This window comes from Trichechus manatus, unplaced genomic scaffold (assembly GCF_000243295.1).
Source record: "Trichechus manatus latirostris isolate Lorelei unplaced genomic scaffold, TriManLat1.0 scaffold00047, whole genome shotgun sequence".
In the NCBI taxonomy this organism is placed as follows: domain Eukaryota; kingdom Metazoa; phylum Chordata; class Mammalia; order Sirenia; family Trichechidae; genus Trichechus; species Trichechus manatus.
Genome location: NW_004443983.1, coordinates 924,774 through 940,255, shown reverse-complemented (window position 1 = coordinate 940,255; position 15,482 = coordinate 924,774). Strand labels below are relative to the sequence as shown.

Genomic DNA, 15,482 nt, shown 5'->3' with positions numbered 1-15,482 from the left:
GTCGTTCGATCTGAGAACAAACAATATCAGACCACAGGCTGAATATAGGACACAGGATTGTACTAGCCAGATGCCAACCTAGGAAATGAACTCTTAAGGACTATGCAAAACCAAAAGAATTACAAAAGGGAACCAGAGAGGTTAATCTGCAAATGACAACAGCATCAGAACAATAAAAGAGGGAATAAACGGTGTAGATATAGAACCTTCTTGTGGAGAGGAAGTCAAGTGATACTGAGTAATAATAGACTGGTTCAAATCTAGGAAAACAAGGGTAAATTTGAAGGTAACTACAAAGAAAGTTAACAAACCTACTCAACAAAATAAAGAAGAAAAACATAAAGTCTCAGTAAAAACAAAAGAAATGAAAAAAAATCCACAAACAAAAGGAACTCAGTACAGGAGAGTAAGAGGAACAAAACTGGAGGACATTATGCTGAGTGAAATAAGTCAATCACAAAAGGACAAGTATTGTATGAGACCTCTACTGTATAACTCATGTAAAAGTTTACACACAAAAAGAAACAATCTTTGTCAGTTAGGAGGGATGGGTAGAGTGGGGGGGGAACTAAATACATACTAAATAGATAAGTGGTAACTTTGGTGAAGGGTAAGACAGTACACATTACTGGGGAAGCCAGTACAACTTGTACAGGGAAAGGTCATGGAAGCTCCATAGACACTTCCAAACTCCCGGAGGGACTGAATTTCTGGGCAGAGGGCTGTGGGGACCATGGTCTCAGGGAATATCTAGCTCAATTCGCATAACACTGTTTATAAAGACAAAGTTCTACATTCTACCTTGGTGAGTAGCATCTCCGTTCTTAAAAGCCTGTGAGCAGGCATCTAAGATACTCCACTGGTCTCTCCCTTTGGGAGCAAGGGAGAATGAAGAGAACAGGATACAAGGAAAAGATTAGTCCAAAGGACTAATGGACCACAGCTACCAAGGCCTCCACCAGACTGAGTCCAGTACAGCTAGATGGTGACCGGCTACCACCACTGACTGCTCTGACCAGGATCACAATAGAGGGTCCTGGACAGAGCTGGAAAAGGATGTAGAACAGAATTCTAACTCACAAAAAAAGACCAGATTTACTGGCCTGACAGACTGGAGAAACCCAGAGAGTATGGTCCCCGGACACCCTTTTAGCTTAGTGGTGAAGCCCCTCCCGAAGTTCACCGTTCAGCGGAGATTGGACAGCCTTATAAAACAAAACAGGACTAATGAGGCACAGCAGTCCAGGGACAAGGACTAGAAGGCAGGAGGGCACAGAGAAGCTGGTGATAGGGAACCCAAGGTTGAGAAGGGACAGTGTTGACATGTCGTGGGGTTGTTAACCATTGTCATAGGGCAATATGTGTACTAACTGTTTAATGAGAAACTATTTGTTCTGCAAACGTTCGTCTCAGGTACAAAAAAAAAAAAGGAATTATCTATGTGAAATCAAATTGACAACAGCAGCTTAAAAGGTTTGATGGGAAGCCTAGGGAACAGTGAGTTAAAGATAATGGTGATAGAATAACTTGGGAAAGAATAGTGAGAATAGCAGCACAACTGGAAGAATGTAATCAATGTCACTGAATTGTACACGTAGAAACTTTCAAAATGGTGTAACTTCGGCTATGTATATTTTCACCAGAAAAAATGTCCTCAAGGTCGAGAAGGGAGAGTGTTGACAGGTCGTGGGGTTGTTAACCAATGTCATAAAACAATATGTGTACTGACTGTTTAATGAGAAACTATTTGTTCTGTAAACCTTCATCTAAAGGACAATAGAAAAATTAAAAATAAAAAAAGAAATTTTGCAACACCAACGACTTCTTCATTGCAAATACCTGTTTTCACCAACATAAACAATGACTATACACACGGACATCGCCAGATGGAATACACAGGAATCAAATCGACTATATCTGTGGAAAGAGACAATGGAAAAGCTCAGTATCATCAGTCAAAACAAGGCCAGGGGCAAACTGTGGAACAGACCATCAATTGCTCATATGCAAGTTCAGGCTGAAACTGAAGAAAATTAGAAAAAGTCCGTGAGAGCCAAAGTACGACCTCCAGAATTTAGAGACGGTCTCAAGAATAGATTTGACGCGCTGAACATTAACGAATGAAGAAGACCAGACGAGCTGTGGAATGACATCATGGACATCATACATGAAGAAAGCAAGAGGTCGTTAAAAAGACAGGAAAGGAAGAAAAGACTAAAGTGGATATCAAAAGGAAGAAATGATGAAGTAAAAGAGTTGAACAGAAGATTTAAAAGGGTGGCTTGAGAAGACAAAGTATTATAATGACATGTAAAAAGACCTAGAGGTAGAAAACCAAAAGGGAAGAACGTGATCAGCATTTCTCAAGCTGAAAGAAATTAATTAAAAATTCAAGCTAAGCGGGCGGGCGAATGCCGGTCCAGGCCAGCCGGCTGGAGAAGCTGGGGGTGGGGGACAATGGGCCAGTTCCTGATACGTCATGGGGGAGTTTCTTAAAGGGGAAGTGAGCCGGCTGTGGGGCGGACTCAGGGTGCGGTGGTTAGCGGGGAGGCCCCTGGGGCTTTAAAATAATGCCCACGGCGCCCGCTCGGCCATGCAATGGCAAGTGCTGGTTCTCGGGCTGCCGCTCCTCCGCCTTGGTCTCCATGGGGTTCTGTGGCTTGTCTTCGGGCTGGGGCCCACCATGGACTTCTACCAGCGCTTTCCGCTCAGCTTCGGCTTCCAGCGCCTGAGGAGCCCCGACGACCTCGCGCCGCCTGATTCGGGATCCGCAGGCCGGCGGGGGAGGGGGCGTCGCGGCGGTCGTGGTTGCAGCCGCCGGTTACCGGGCGCCGGGCGGCCAGCGCCAGGCTCCTCGGCAGTCAGGGCCGCGCGTGTGCGGCTCGACCCACTGGGGCTACGTGCTGGGCGGCTGGGGCTGCGGCCCGGACAAGTAAGAGAAGCACTACAGCAGCGCCTTCCCGCCTCAGCTGAGAGCCCAGATGCGCTACCTGGCGCGGGGCATGTTCGCCTTCGGCTAGGACAACGACGTGGTGCATGCCTTTCCCCAGCATGAGCTCAATCCCTTCCACTGCCGCGGCGGGAAGCCCGACTGTGGGGACCCTTCAAATCTGAATATCAGTGATGTCCTGGAGAACTACTCATTGACTCTTGTTGATGCATTAGATACACTTGCAATAATGGGAAATTCATCCGTTCCAGAGAGCAGTCAAGTTAGTGATCAACACAGTTTCATTTGACAAAGATTCCACCGTCCAAGTCTTTAAGGCCACAATAAGAGTCCTAGGAAGCCTCCTTTCTGCCCACAGAATAATAACTGACTCCAAGCAGGCCTTCAGCAACATGACCATTAAGCACTATGATCATGACTTGCTGCACATGGCTTATGACCTGGCCGTGCGACTCCTCCCTGCCTTTGAAAACACCAAGACAGGCATCCCGTGCACTCGGGTGAATCTAAAGATAGGCGTTCCTCCTGACAGCAGTAATGAGACGTGTAGGGCAGGCGCTGGTTCCCTCCTAGTGGAATTTGGGATTCTGAGCCGACCGCTGGGGGACTCTACGTTTGAGTGGGTGGCCAGATGAGCCGTGAAAACCCTGTGGGACCTCTGGAGCAATGACACAGGATTATTAGGCAATGTAGTGAACATTCACACGGGCCGCTGGGTTGGCAAGCAGAGTGGCTTGGGTGCTGGCCTGGATTCCTTCTATGAATACCATTTGAAGTCTTACATTCTCTTTGGAGAAAAAGAAGACCTAGAAATGTTTAATGCTGCATATCAGAGTATTCAGAACTACTTAAGAAGAGAGCTGGAGGCCTGTAATGAAGAAGGAGACCCCCCACTCTATGTCAATGTGAACATGTTTAGTGGGCAGCTGATAAACACCTGGATCGACTCTCTCCAGGCCTTCTTCCCTGGACTGCAGGTCCTAATAGGAGATGTGGAAGATGCCATCTGCCTGCACACCTTTTACTATGCCATACGGAAACGATATGGGGCCCTCCCTGAGAGGTGTAACTGGCAGCTACAGGCCCCTGATGTTCTCTTCTACCCACTGAGACCAGAATTAGTGGAATCTACATATCTCCTCTATCAGGCAACCAAGAATCCCTTCTACCTCCATGATGGAATGGATATTCTTCAGAGTCTGGAAAAGTACACAAAAGTCAAGTGTGGGTATGCCACACTGCATCACGTCATAGACAAGTCCAAAGAGGACCGGATGGAGAGCTTCTTCCTTAGTGAGACCTGCAAATACTTGTAACTGCTATTTGATGAGGAGAACCCAGTACACAAATCTGGAAACAGATAGATACATGTTTACAACTGAGGGACACATTTTATCTGTGGACAAACATCTTCGGGAGTCACCCTGGAAGAAATTCTTTTCTGAAGAGGGCGAGCAGGACCAAGAGGGAAAACTCATGCACAGGCCCAGGTCTCACGAAGTAAAAGTCATCAACTCCAGCTCCAGTTGCAATTGTGTTCCTGATGAGAGGAGATACTCCCTACCCTTAAAGAGCATATACATGTGGCAGATTGACCAGATGGTTGGCTGGATTTGATCTGCTGGATGGACATCTGGATGGATAGGCATCAACGACTGACTCCACACCATGCCAAAATCCAATCTAAAGTGGAAGGAAGAGGACAGACATCTGACCATCCATGATGGTGTAGAGATTTCTGTCCAGCTGCTTACCCACAAATCATTACTTCTTGCATACTTCAGTGTTTCTCTTCTGTTCGATAAAATACCCCTATTTTTCTTGAGGTTATAATTGGAAATGAGAAGGTATCTGCAGATTAGCTTCTTATGAAATGCTGGTGTTATTAAGCACAATTGATGGTGTATCTTTGGATTGATTTTCACAGCTTAATGCTTTAGAATCCAAGTCTCTTCCCTTTGCCGGCACTCGCCATATCTGCAGTATTGCTACCTCTGTTAGGGGATTGTGAATGAACTTTCTCTGGAAAAAGGGCCTGAGGTTTCCTTGGCATCCCTTTCTATTGCATTTAAAATGTCATCCTATCTGTCTCTCATTGGATAGTTGGACTCTCCCCCAGATAGCCAACCAAATTTTGATCACATGGGGGAAAAAATTCATCCAATGATTCATTTGCACCTCAAGTAATCTTCACAGTGTTACAAATTATTTGCTTAAGAACAACGGTCTCAATAGAATTCTCACTGACAGTCCCCTAAATTCTCATACCACGGGGTTAAAAAGTTAACTGGTAGGTCATTTGGATGGCGTCTTGCATTTATTTTGGATGTGAACTTACCTGAAGAACTTCCATAGTCACAGAACCAGATGCCTTTTCAGGAGAGAAAAATACCTAAGAGTGTCTGAGCCTTCATCTCTCTCACGCTTACTAACCAAGGATTCTCAGTTCTGACCGTGTTGGGGTTAGAAGTTTGTTTTGTTTTTGTTTCAAGTGTCTAGTGCCTATTCACTGAGTCAGGGAGAAAAAAATGGCCTGGACATTCTGGCATTCCTCAAGCAGTTCTCTCTTTGACGCAGGCTTCAGACTAGTGCCTTCGACTCGCTTTGGTTTGGGCCACTGGATGTCAGAGCTGCTGCTATGGTTCCCATAGGCTTGTTTTGTATCACCACATGGTGAGACCACAGTAAAGTGGGAATGGGACCAAGTGTTGGTTAGGAAGTTTCTTGCGAATGGCTCGGTCAGTCTTCACCTTTAACCTGGTATTTTAAACAAACGTAGACAAGGATGAAGTTGTGCTACAACGCCATCTTTTTTATTACTTCCTTAGCCAGAACAGAAGTATCTCTTTGAACATAAGCCGAGTGCCCGTACAAAGCAGAACTGCATTTCACCCTCCCAGTCTGGCCTCCATTGAGCAGCGGAAGGGGGAATGCATTCTCACAGAAACACCCCAGCCTCACTCACATACGGTGTTTCTCACCTGCCGCTGTTTGCCCGCTTCAGATGATTTCATTTTAGTCTGAAAGCTAGAAATAAGTGCGGTCTAAGCCATTGCATTTTCAGTCAAAAGGGAGAAATTTTTATTCCTTCTTGGAAATTTAAGGGTTACTCTTTTTTAAAGTAGACGTGTAGTAATTCTGTTCTTTGAGATTTTTTAAAAGGGAATTTTCAGTAATGTACGTGTCACCCCTAACTTTTAAAAGTTTACTATGCAAATTGTTTTAAAATGCTTCTGCTTGACCTTTTTTGTTCATTTTAAAAGCATAATTCTCTTTCTCAACAGTGTCTCATCTACTGAATAGGAATTTCCTTTGAGAATGCTATATATATTTTAAATGGTTTTTATTTCAAACCAAAATGTCCCATTTTAAATACCCACACCCATCCTCCTGTATTTTTTCTCTGGGCTAAGTGACGCAGGGTGATTAGGGACGCATTTGGGGGTACACCAGGGAAGGAGCGTGTCCATTTTCTCTTTTGGTGTCCTCCCTGCTGACCTCCCCAGCTTCTGTGGCAGCAGTGACATGTAATGGCTGCGACATTCCCCTTCTCATCCAGGCCCTTTACCTGCTACTTTCGACAGGGCGCATGTGTTTCTTCTGTCCAGACTTCTGGAATAGGACTCTGTGCCTGGCAGCTCCGTCGTGCTTCGAGTGCCATGAATGCTTCTCCCAGACTCCAGGCTGATGTGAGACATGTATTAAGTCCCAAACCTTCTTGTCTTCCTGGCACCGGCCCTGTACACAGTGGTGTGAGTGAGGGAGAGTGAGTTACTGTATGCTGTCCTGGTGTTTGAGCTTCCAGACTATCTGATCTAAAGTTGGATGCTACATAGTCGGTGCTTCGTGGGGTAAGATGCCAGAATGCTGTCTAGTGCCAGTCATAAAAAGAAGGTTCTTTGAGCCAAGCTTAAAGTGTACTTGTTTTCTTTTTGAAAATCAGAATGTTCACAACTGTGATATATCCTGCAAGGCTTTTGCTTTTCTTTCTCTTATGTGCTCGGAAGCGTTGGGGAGGGGAGGACTTCGGAGGGGGCTGTTAGGGAAATCCGTTGCTCAGCGATTTGCTCCAGGAGCACCCTGAATCTGAGCGGGCATTATCTTTTGGAGCAGCTATGAGCTTGAGCCATCCTCGTATTTCCATGTATAGCTAGCATCTAGTGTCAACTTTGTCTACACAATGAGAAAATGAAAATGGTTTTGCAAAACCGTTGTAGACAACTGCATTCTAGTTAGCCTTGGTGGAGTCTGATTCTTCCACTGCAGAGTTCTAAATCCTTACAGGGCATGCTTTGCTACCTGAGATAAATGGACTGAGGAACTGTATTCCCCGGAAGAGTAGGTGACAAAGGAATTGTTTGCTAGCTCGCTGGTTGTGCTGGCTTTTGTGAAAAACCAACTTCCATTTTCAAGCCTTTCCTTCAGTTTGCTCCTGCTCTTGTGCCAGAACTTGCTCTGTGCGACCGAATCCCCAGGTTCTGAGGATGCACTGGGCCTTTCTTGTCCTGGATCGGGGAGCGTGCACAAGTCACTTAAATAGTTTTCTATGTATTTAAAGACAAATGCACCAGGGTAGTATCTGTGTAGGTGAGTGTCAGAGGAGAGTTTAGAGTTACCTGGCTTGGCAGGTGCAGTTGTGCAATCTGGATTGAGGGTTTCAACTTTATTCCTCCTCCCTGCCCCCCCCAACCCCCCAAAAAACTATCCCACTTACATATTCTTTTGGGCTTGGTTTACTGAATGATTGCACACTGCAATTCTTCACACTGGATTTTGTAGACTTGATGTCAGAGATTCCTTTCTTTTTCCTGGAGGGCATCAGAGCTCTTTCTCTTGACGTTTCCAGATTCAGCGCAAGTTTAGAGGTAGGGCTGAATGATTACCGCAGCCACAGAGTGGCGGAACAGGGACTTCAAAAAAAATCTTGTTCTTTCCTTTTCCATTCTTGGACATCCAGCTCCCACAATGTGCCTCTTTCCTGCAGGGCAGGGATCCCTTGGAAATGTGAAAAGCAGGGCAGGGGTGCGGCTGGCTGCATGTCCCCAGGTCCAGCAGGGGTCATTTCTCCCCTTTGAATGTGGCTGTGAATCTGGTGAATGTGTCAAGTGTCAAGTACCTGTGGACCTTCCTTACTCCTCACCCTCGTCCCTCTTCTCAAGAGGCATAGGGATAACATTTTATTTATTAATTTATTTTGCTTGAAACATTTTTTTTTTAGATTGTACTTCACGTGAAGGTTTACAGAATAAATAGTTGCTCATTAAACAGTCAGTACACATATTGTTTTATGACATTGGTTAACAACCCCACAACATGTCAACACACTCCCTTCTTGAAATTTTTTTTTTTTTTGGTGAAAATATACATAAGCAAAGATACACCATTTCAAAAATTTCTACATGCACAATTCAGTGACATCGATTACATTCTTCCAGTTGTTCTGCTATTCTCATTTTAGATGAAGGTTTACAAAACAAAACAGTTTCTCATTAAACAGTTAGTACACATGTTGCCCTATGACACTGGTTAACAACCCTACTACATGTCAACACTGTCCTTACTCAACCTTGCATTCCCTATCACCAGCTTTCCTGTCCCCTTCTGCCTTCTAGTCCTTGTCCCTGGGCTGTTGTGCCTCATTAGTCTAATTTGTTTTATGGGGCTCTCTAATTTTTGCCTGAAGAGTGAACCTCAGGAGTGACTTCATTACTGAGCTAAAAGGGTGTTTGGGGGCCATACTCTCGGGGTTTCTCCAGTCTCTTTCAGGCCAGTAAGTCTGGTCTTTTTGTGTGTGTTAGAATTTTGTTCTACATCCTTCACCTCTGTCGAGAACCCTCTGTTGTGATCCCAGTCAGAGCAGTCAGTGGTGGTAGCCGGGCACCATCTAGCTGTACTGGACTCAGTCTGGCAGGGGCCTTGGTAGCTGTGGTCCATTAGTTCTTTGGACAAATCTTTTCCTTGTATCCTGTTCTCTTCATTCTCCCTTGCTCCCGAAGGGGTGAGACCAGTAGAGTATCTCAGATGGCTGCTCACAGGCTTTTAAGACCCCAGACGCTACTCACCAAGGTAGAATATAGAACACAGTCTTTATAAACTGCGTTATGCCAATTGAGCTAGATGTTCCCTGAGACCATGGTCCCCACAGCCCTCTGCCCAGCAATTCAGGGATTTTGGATGTGTCTAGGGAGCTTCCATGACCTTTCCTTATACAAGTTGTGCTGGTTTCCCCAGTATCGTGTACTGTCTCACCCTTCACCAAAGATACAACGTAACTATTGCTGTTTAGTATTTCCCCTCCACCACCCCCATCCCTCATAACCAACAAAGATTGTTACTTTTTGTGTGTAAACTTTTTCATGGGTTTTTACAGTACAGGTCTCATACAATATTTGTCCTTTTGTGATTGACTTATTTCACTCAGCATGTGGATTTTTTTTTTCATTTCTTTTGTTTTCGTAGGTTTTTTTTTACTGAGATTGTATGTTTTTCCTCTTTATTTTTATAAGTAAGTTTGTTAACTTTCTTTGTGGTTAGCGTGAAATTTACCCTTATCTTTCTAAGTTCGGAGCAGTCTATTACTTGGTATCGCCTTGCCTTCCTCTCCATTAGAAGGTTCTATACCTATACTGTTTATTCCCTCTTTTATTGTTCTGATGTTGCTGTCATTTACAGATTAACTGCTCTGATTCCCTGTTGTATTTCTTTTGGCTTTGGATAGTCCTTGAGAGTTCATTTCCTAGATTGGTATCTGGCTGGTATGATCCTTCATCCTAGATTCAGCCTGTGAGCTGAAGTTGTTTGTTCTCAGATTGAAGGACTCCCTTTAATAATTCTTGTAAGTTTGGTTGGATTTTTACAAATTCTTTTAATTTCTGTTTATCTGGAAATGTCCTAATTTCACCATCATATTTGAATGAAGAGTTTTGCAGCGTATATTATTCTTGGCTGGCAATTTTTTTCTTTCAAGGTTTTATGTATATCATCCCATTGCTTTCTTGCCTGCATGGTTTCTGCCAAATAATCTGAGCTTAGTTTATTGTTTCTCCTCTGTATGTGACTTCTTGTTTTTCATGAGCTGCTCTCAGGATTCTTTGTCTTTGGTTTTGGTGAGTGTGATTATGATATGCTTGGTGATTTTCTTTTGGTGTGTATCCTATATGGGGTTCGTTGAGCTTCTTGGATGGCCACCTTTTCATCTTTCATTATATTGGGGAAGTTTTCTGTCAGCAGTTCTTCAATGATCCTCTCTGTGTCTTCTGTTTTCTCCTCCTGTTCTGGAACTCAGATCACTCACAAATTTTTGCTTTTGATTGTATCCCACATAATTCTCAGGGTCCCTTAATTTTTCTTTGTTCTTTTTTCTGATTTTTCCTTGAACAGAGTTGTGTCCAATTTTGTGTCTTCAATTCCGCTGATCCTGTCTTCCACCATTTCAGATCTGCACCTCAGCCCTTCTATGACACTGTCCATTTCTGAAATCTTGTTGTTTATCTTTTGGATTTCTAATTGTTGTTTTTGTATAATTTCTAGTTGTGAATTTATTTTGGCATTTTGTTCCTGCATTATTTTTCTGAATTCTTCCATTTTTTTCTCTGTATTTTCCATGAATTTGTCTGTCTTTTCCTTGAATTTGTCTATTTTTTCCTCATTTTTGTCTGCTTTTTGCTTCAACTCTTGGATAATTCTGAGTATTAGAGATTTGAATTCCCTATCAGGTAGTTCTATTGCCTTTTCTTCCACTGGAAAGTCATCTGGTATTTCATTTTGGACGCCTACTGGAACCATCCTGTCCTGTTTTTGTAAATGTTTTGATATTGTCTTCTGTCTTCAGAGCATTCAGTAGTTGTTTTTCTCATTTATTGATTGTAGATTTGTTTGTTTGATCCTTTTTTTTTTTAATTTGGCTATGTCTGAGCAGGCAGGCCGTGCATTCTTTGTTTTTTGCTCATCTGTGGGTACGATACTTTTCTCCTCCTTCTCCAATTGGCAGGGTCAGTCGCTCAGATATAGTACAGCAGGCCAGGTCTAGCTGAAGAGGAGTTGCTGGAATGAGTTGTTTGTTGCACTTACTACAGCCACCAGGGCAGGTTCCAGTAGGCTATGCCTGTGCTGCTTGGTGATGTGTTGTTAAGCACATGGTGCAGGTAGGCAGGATGGAGGGGGGAGATTGTAATGTGTGGAGCTAAGATAGGTATGGGAGAGGAGAGAGGAACGGGAGACAAAAACATACAAACAAAAAAAAGTGCTAAGGGAGTTTGCCATTGGAGTGGAGAGATGAGAGACTATGAAATGGAGAAAAAAAGGGGGGAAGAAGAAAAAAAAAGAAAAGAATGACTAAATAAAAATTAGAAAGAAAAAAGAACAGCAAAGCTCCCAGGGATCCCACCAGTGTGGCTACAAGGTCTGGGGAAATTGTTCAGAGGTGTTGAAGTACAGCCTGGCTGGAAGGCATAGAGGTATTCAGCGCCAGGTATTCAGGGGACAGGAAGAGAAGGAAGGTATAGAGAGACAGGAAACTGAGTAATGAAGAAAGACAAAAAGGGAAAAAGCGGGAAAAGAAAACAAAACAAATTAAAAAAAGAACAAGAAAAGTCCCCCAAAAAAACAGAAAAAAAAAAAAAAACCACGAAAAAAGAAATGCTCTCAGGGATCCCTCTGTGCATCTGCGCACGCTGAGGGGATAGGTCCCAAGCTGCATAGCACTGCCCGGCCAGAACGGGCTCCCAACTCAATAAAAGAAAAAGAAAACAAACAAACAATTCAAAACAAACAAACAAAAGTCCTGGGATCCCACCAGTGTGGCAGCATAGACTGGGAAAGAGTTCCACACTTGAACGGAGCTCCACAGCCCCTTAGGAAGAAGCAAAGATGGTGCACTGAGCCAGGTATTTGAGCAAAAGGAGGGGGAGGTGGTGAGAGATAAGGAAGAAATCAAAAGAAGCAGAAAAAAGCAACACCAGTAGCCAACAAATGGCACTCAGGGAGTCGGCCAGCGCAGGCGGGTGGAATCCAAGCAGCCAGTGCTTCCCGGCCAAGAGACTGTGGTGGGGGGAAGCAGAGGAGGCTGAGTGGGGGTGAAGAAGCGTGGGGGTAGGAAAGTAGATATCACCAGTTACCGGTTGTTCTGTCTCCTGCTGGAAGCTCCATGAAGCTGCTTTCTCGTACCCCCTATTTGCTGGTCTCTGATAGGAGTCCAAGATGGCGGATCCGTGCTGCATTAGCTGATGGGGACCTCTGCATGAATCTCTCTCCGCTCTCCATTCTCTGTCAGTTTCTCACTCTATTTGGCGCTTGGCTGAGTTCTTTATCTCTTCATTTGATGTTTTAGGGTTTCAGGATTGCTGTTTTCTCTGTTTGGCTTAGTTTTTCGGATCTTTGCTGGGGAGGATGGCGTGTTGCTTCTGCCTAGAGCGCCATGTTGTGGAAAGTTGGGGTAACATTTTTAAAGGCTATTTTGGTTTAGTTTCAAATAGTAAAACACAAGCCTCCTTTTTATTTATTACGCACAAGAAAGGTAGATCTGTTTTTACAAAAACAATGTAGAGTTGGATACTCTGGGAAAACCTATTGAGATACACAGTGCTTCTCTGTGTAATGTGCAATATGCTTTGCAACTGTAGATGATATTTTATGTTTAATCTGTAAATAATAAATGTATTTAAATTTAAGGGGATCTTTTTGCAAAACGACCAAATGTTCTTTCATAAATGTACTAAGGAATATCTTGCTCTTTGAAATTTATTAGGATTTTTATGAGTACTTTTTATTAAAAGATTCTTTTTTCTTGAAAAAAAAAATCAAGCCAAGGGTTGCAATACTGAAGGATTCTATGGGGAAAATATTAAACAATGCAGGAAGCATCAAAAGATGATGGAAGGAATACACAGAGTCACTATAAGAAAAAGAATTGGTCAACGTTCAGCCATTTCAGGAGGCAGCATATCATCAGTAACTGATGGTACTGAAGGGAGAAGTCCAAGCTGCACTGAAGGAATTGGCAAAAAAACAAGGCTACAGGAATTGACGGAATACCAATTGAGATGTTTTAACAAATGAATGCAGCACTGGAAGTGCTTACTTGTCTATGTCAAGAAATTTGGAAGACAGATACCTGACCAACCAACTGGAAGAGATCCATATTTATGCCTATCCCAAGGAAAGGTGATCCAACTGAATGCAGAAATTATCGAACAATATCATTGATATCACATGCAAGTAAAATTTTGCTGAAGGTCATTAGAAAGTGGCTACAGCAGTATATTGATAGGGAACTGCCAGAAATTCAAGCCAGATTCAGAAGAGGATCTGAAACAAGAGAGATCATTGCTGATGTCAGATGGATCTTTGCTGGAAGCAGAGAATACTAGAAAAATGTTTACCTGTGTTTTACTGACTATGCAAAGGCATTTGACTATGTGGATCATAATAAATTATGGAAAACATTGTGAAGAATGGGAGTTCCAGAACACTTAATTGTGCTCATGACAAACCTGTACACAGATCAAGAGGCAGTCGTTCAAACAGAACAAGGGGATACTTCTTGGTTTAAAGTCAGGAAAGGTGTGAGTCAGGATTGTATCCTTTCACCATACCTATGCAATCTGTGTGCTGAGCAAATAATCCAAGAAGCTGCATTCTATGAAGAAGAATGGGGCATCAGGATTGGAGGAAGACTCATTAACAGCCTTTATCATGTAGATGACATGACCTTGCTTGCTAAAAGTGAAGAGGACTTGAACCACTTACTGATGAAGATCAAAGACCACAGCCTTCAGTATGGATTACACCTCCGCATAAGGCAACCGTAGATTCTCACAATTGGACCAATAAACAACATCATGATAAACAGAGAAAAGATTGAAGTTGTCAAGGATTTTTTTTCCCTTGGATCCACAATCAACACTCATGGAAGCAGCAGTCAAGAAATCGAATAATGCATTGCATTGGGCAAATCTGCTGCAAAAGACCTCTTCAAAGTGTTGAAAAGCAAGGGTGTCACTTTGAAGACTAAAGTGTGCCTGACCCAAGATTGGTGTTTTCAGTTGCCTCATAGGCATGGAAAAGCTGGACGATGAATAAGGAAGACCAAAGAAGAACTGACATCTTTGAACTGTCATGTTGGCGAAGAATAGTGAATATACCATGGACTGCCAAAAGAATGTGCAAATCTGTCTTGGAAGAAGTACAACCAGAATGCTCCTGAGAAGCAAAGATGGCAAGACTACATCTCACTTACTTTGGACAGATTATCAGGAGTAACGAGTCCCTGGAGAAGGACATCATGCTTATTACAGTAGAAGGCCAGCAAAAAATAGGAAGACCCTCAACAAGATGAATTGACACAGTGGCTGCAACAATGGGCTCAAGCATAACAACCATTGTGAGGATGTTGCAGGACTGGGCAGTGTTTTGTTCTGTTGTACATAGGGTCGCTATGAGTCAGAACTGACTTGATAGCACCTAACAACAATGACAACATTCTCTTTACAGATGATAAAATTGAGGCAGAAAGTGGTTAATTGACCTGGTTAATGTAACATAACTAGTTATTGACAGGGTTTGGGATTTGAACCAGGGCTTCAAACCGGTTGATTCTGGTTTGACCTCCTGCTGAGAATTTACATTTCTACTGTAGGGTCGCTATGAGTCACAAGTGACTCTACAGCGGCAATGGGTTTTTTTTTTCTCCTTAACCCCCAGATATACTGAGTCAGAATCTACATTTTAACTAGATGATTCTGATACAGCATATGTGGAGTTGAAATGCAAATTCTCAGAAGGGAGTCTAACCAGAATGAACAAGTTTGAAGCCCTGATTTGAATTTAACAGAATCTGGATTAGAGTGAATTCACATGATAACACAGTGGGAATTATTGTTCCTCTAAATCATCCTCCCATAGATCCATCATGGGATCACCATTCATCAATATTTGTGGATTTATTTGATATCATATACCATTTTATAACTTTTTATTATGAAATTATAAAATATATACAGAAGTAGAGGGAATCCCTGTGTACCCAAAGAAGCTAACTATATTTGGAAAATAAAGTGGTAGATGTGCTGAACTAAATGTCACCCACTCTCTCACTAGGTCAGGTATGCCACTGTGATACCCCAGAGACAAGATACTGTAAATATCACCTCAGCACAGAAGTAACTATGAGGAAAATTCATTTTGGAGGCCTCTGTATTAATTCTGAGCATTTCTAAGCCTCTGTTAACTATTATTTTTTTAGCTCAAGTTTTACAATAGAATGGACCAGTGTGAAGTACATTACCTAATGAAAGCTTCTGTTAGGAATGAATAAAGGAAGATGGGGAAAGGGGACCCATGTTTATTTACTTCCTAGCAGACACTAGGCATTTTAATATGCTTATGTCATTTAATCTCCAAGGCAACCATAGGAGAAAGGCATTATCCTTGTTTTAAGGATGTGGAAACCAAGATTTTAGATTAAGTTACTTATTTAAAGTGACTCACCTAACATATGGTGAAGGTGTTCAAAGTTTTGTTTTTACCATCATAC

The 15,482-nt window shown here is 42.8% G+C and overlaps 1 pseudogene; it reads left to right on the top strand.

The window, feature by feature from the left end:
• Window positions 1-2,593: 2,593 nt before the first annotated feature.
• Window positions 2,594-4,634, top strand: LOC101346053 (ER degradation-enhancing alpha-mannosidase-like protein 1 pseudogene; annotated as a pseudogene).
• The last annotated feature ends 10,848 nt before the right edge of the window (window positions 4,635-15,482 follow it).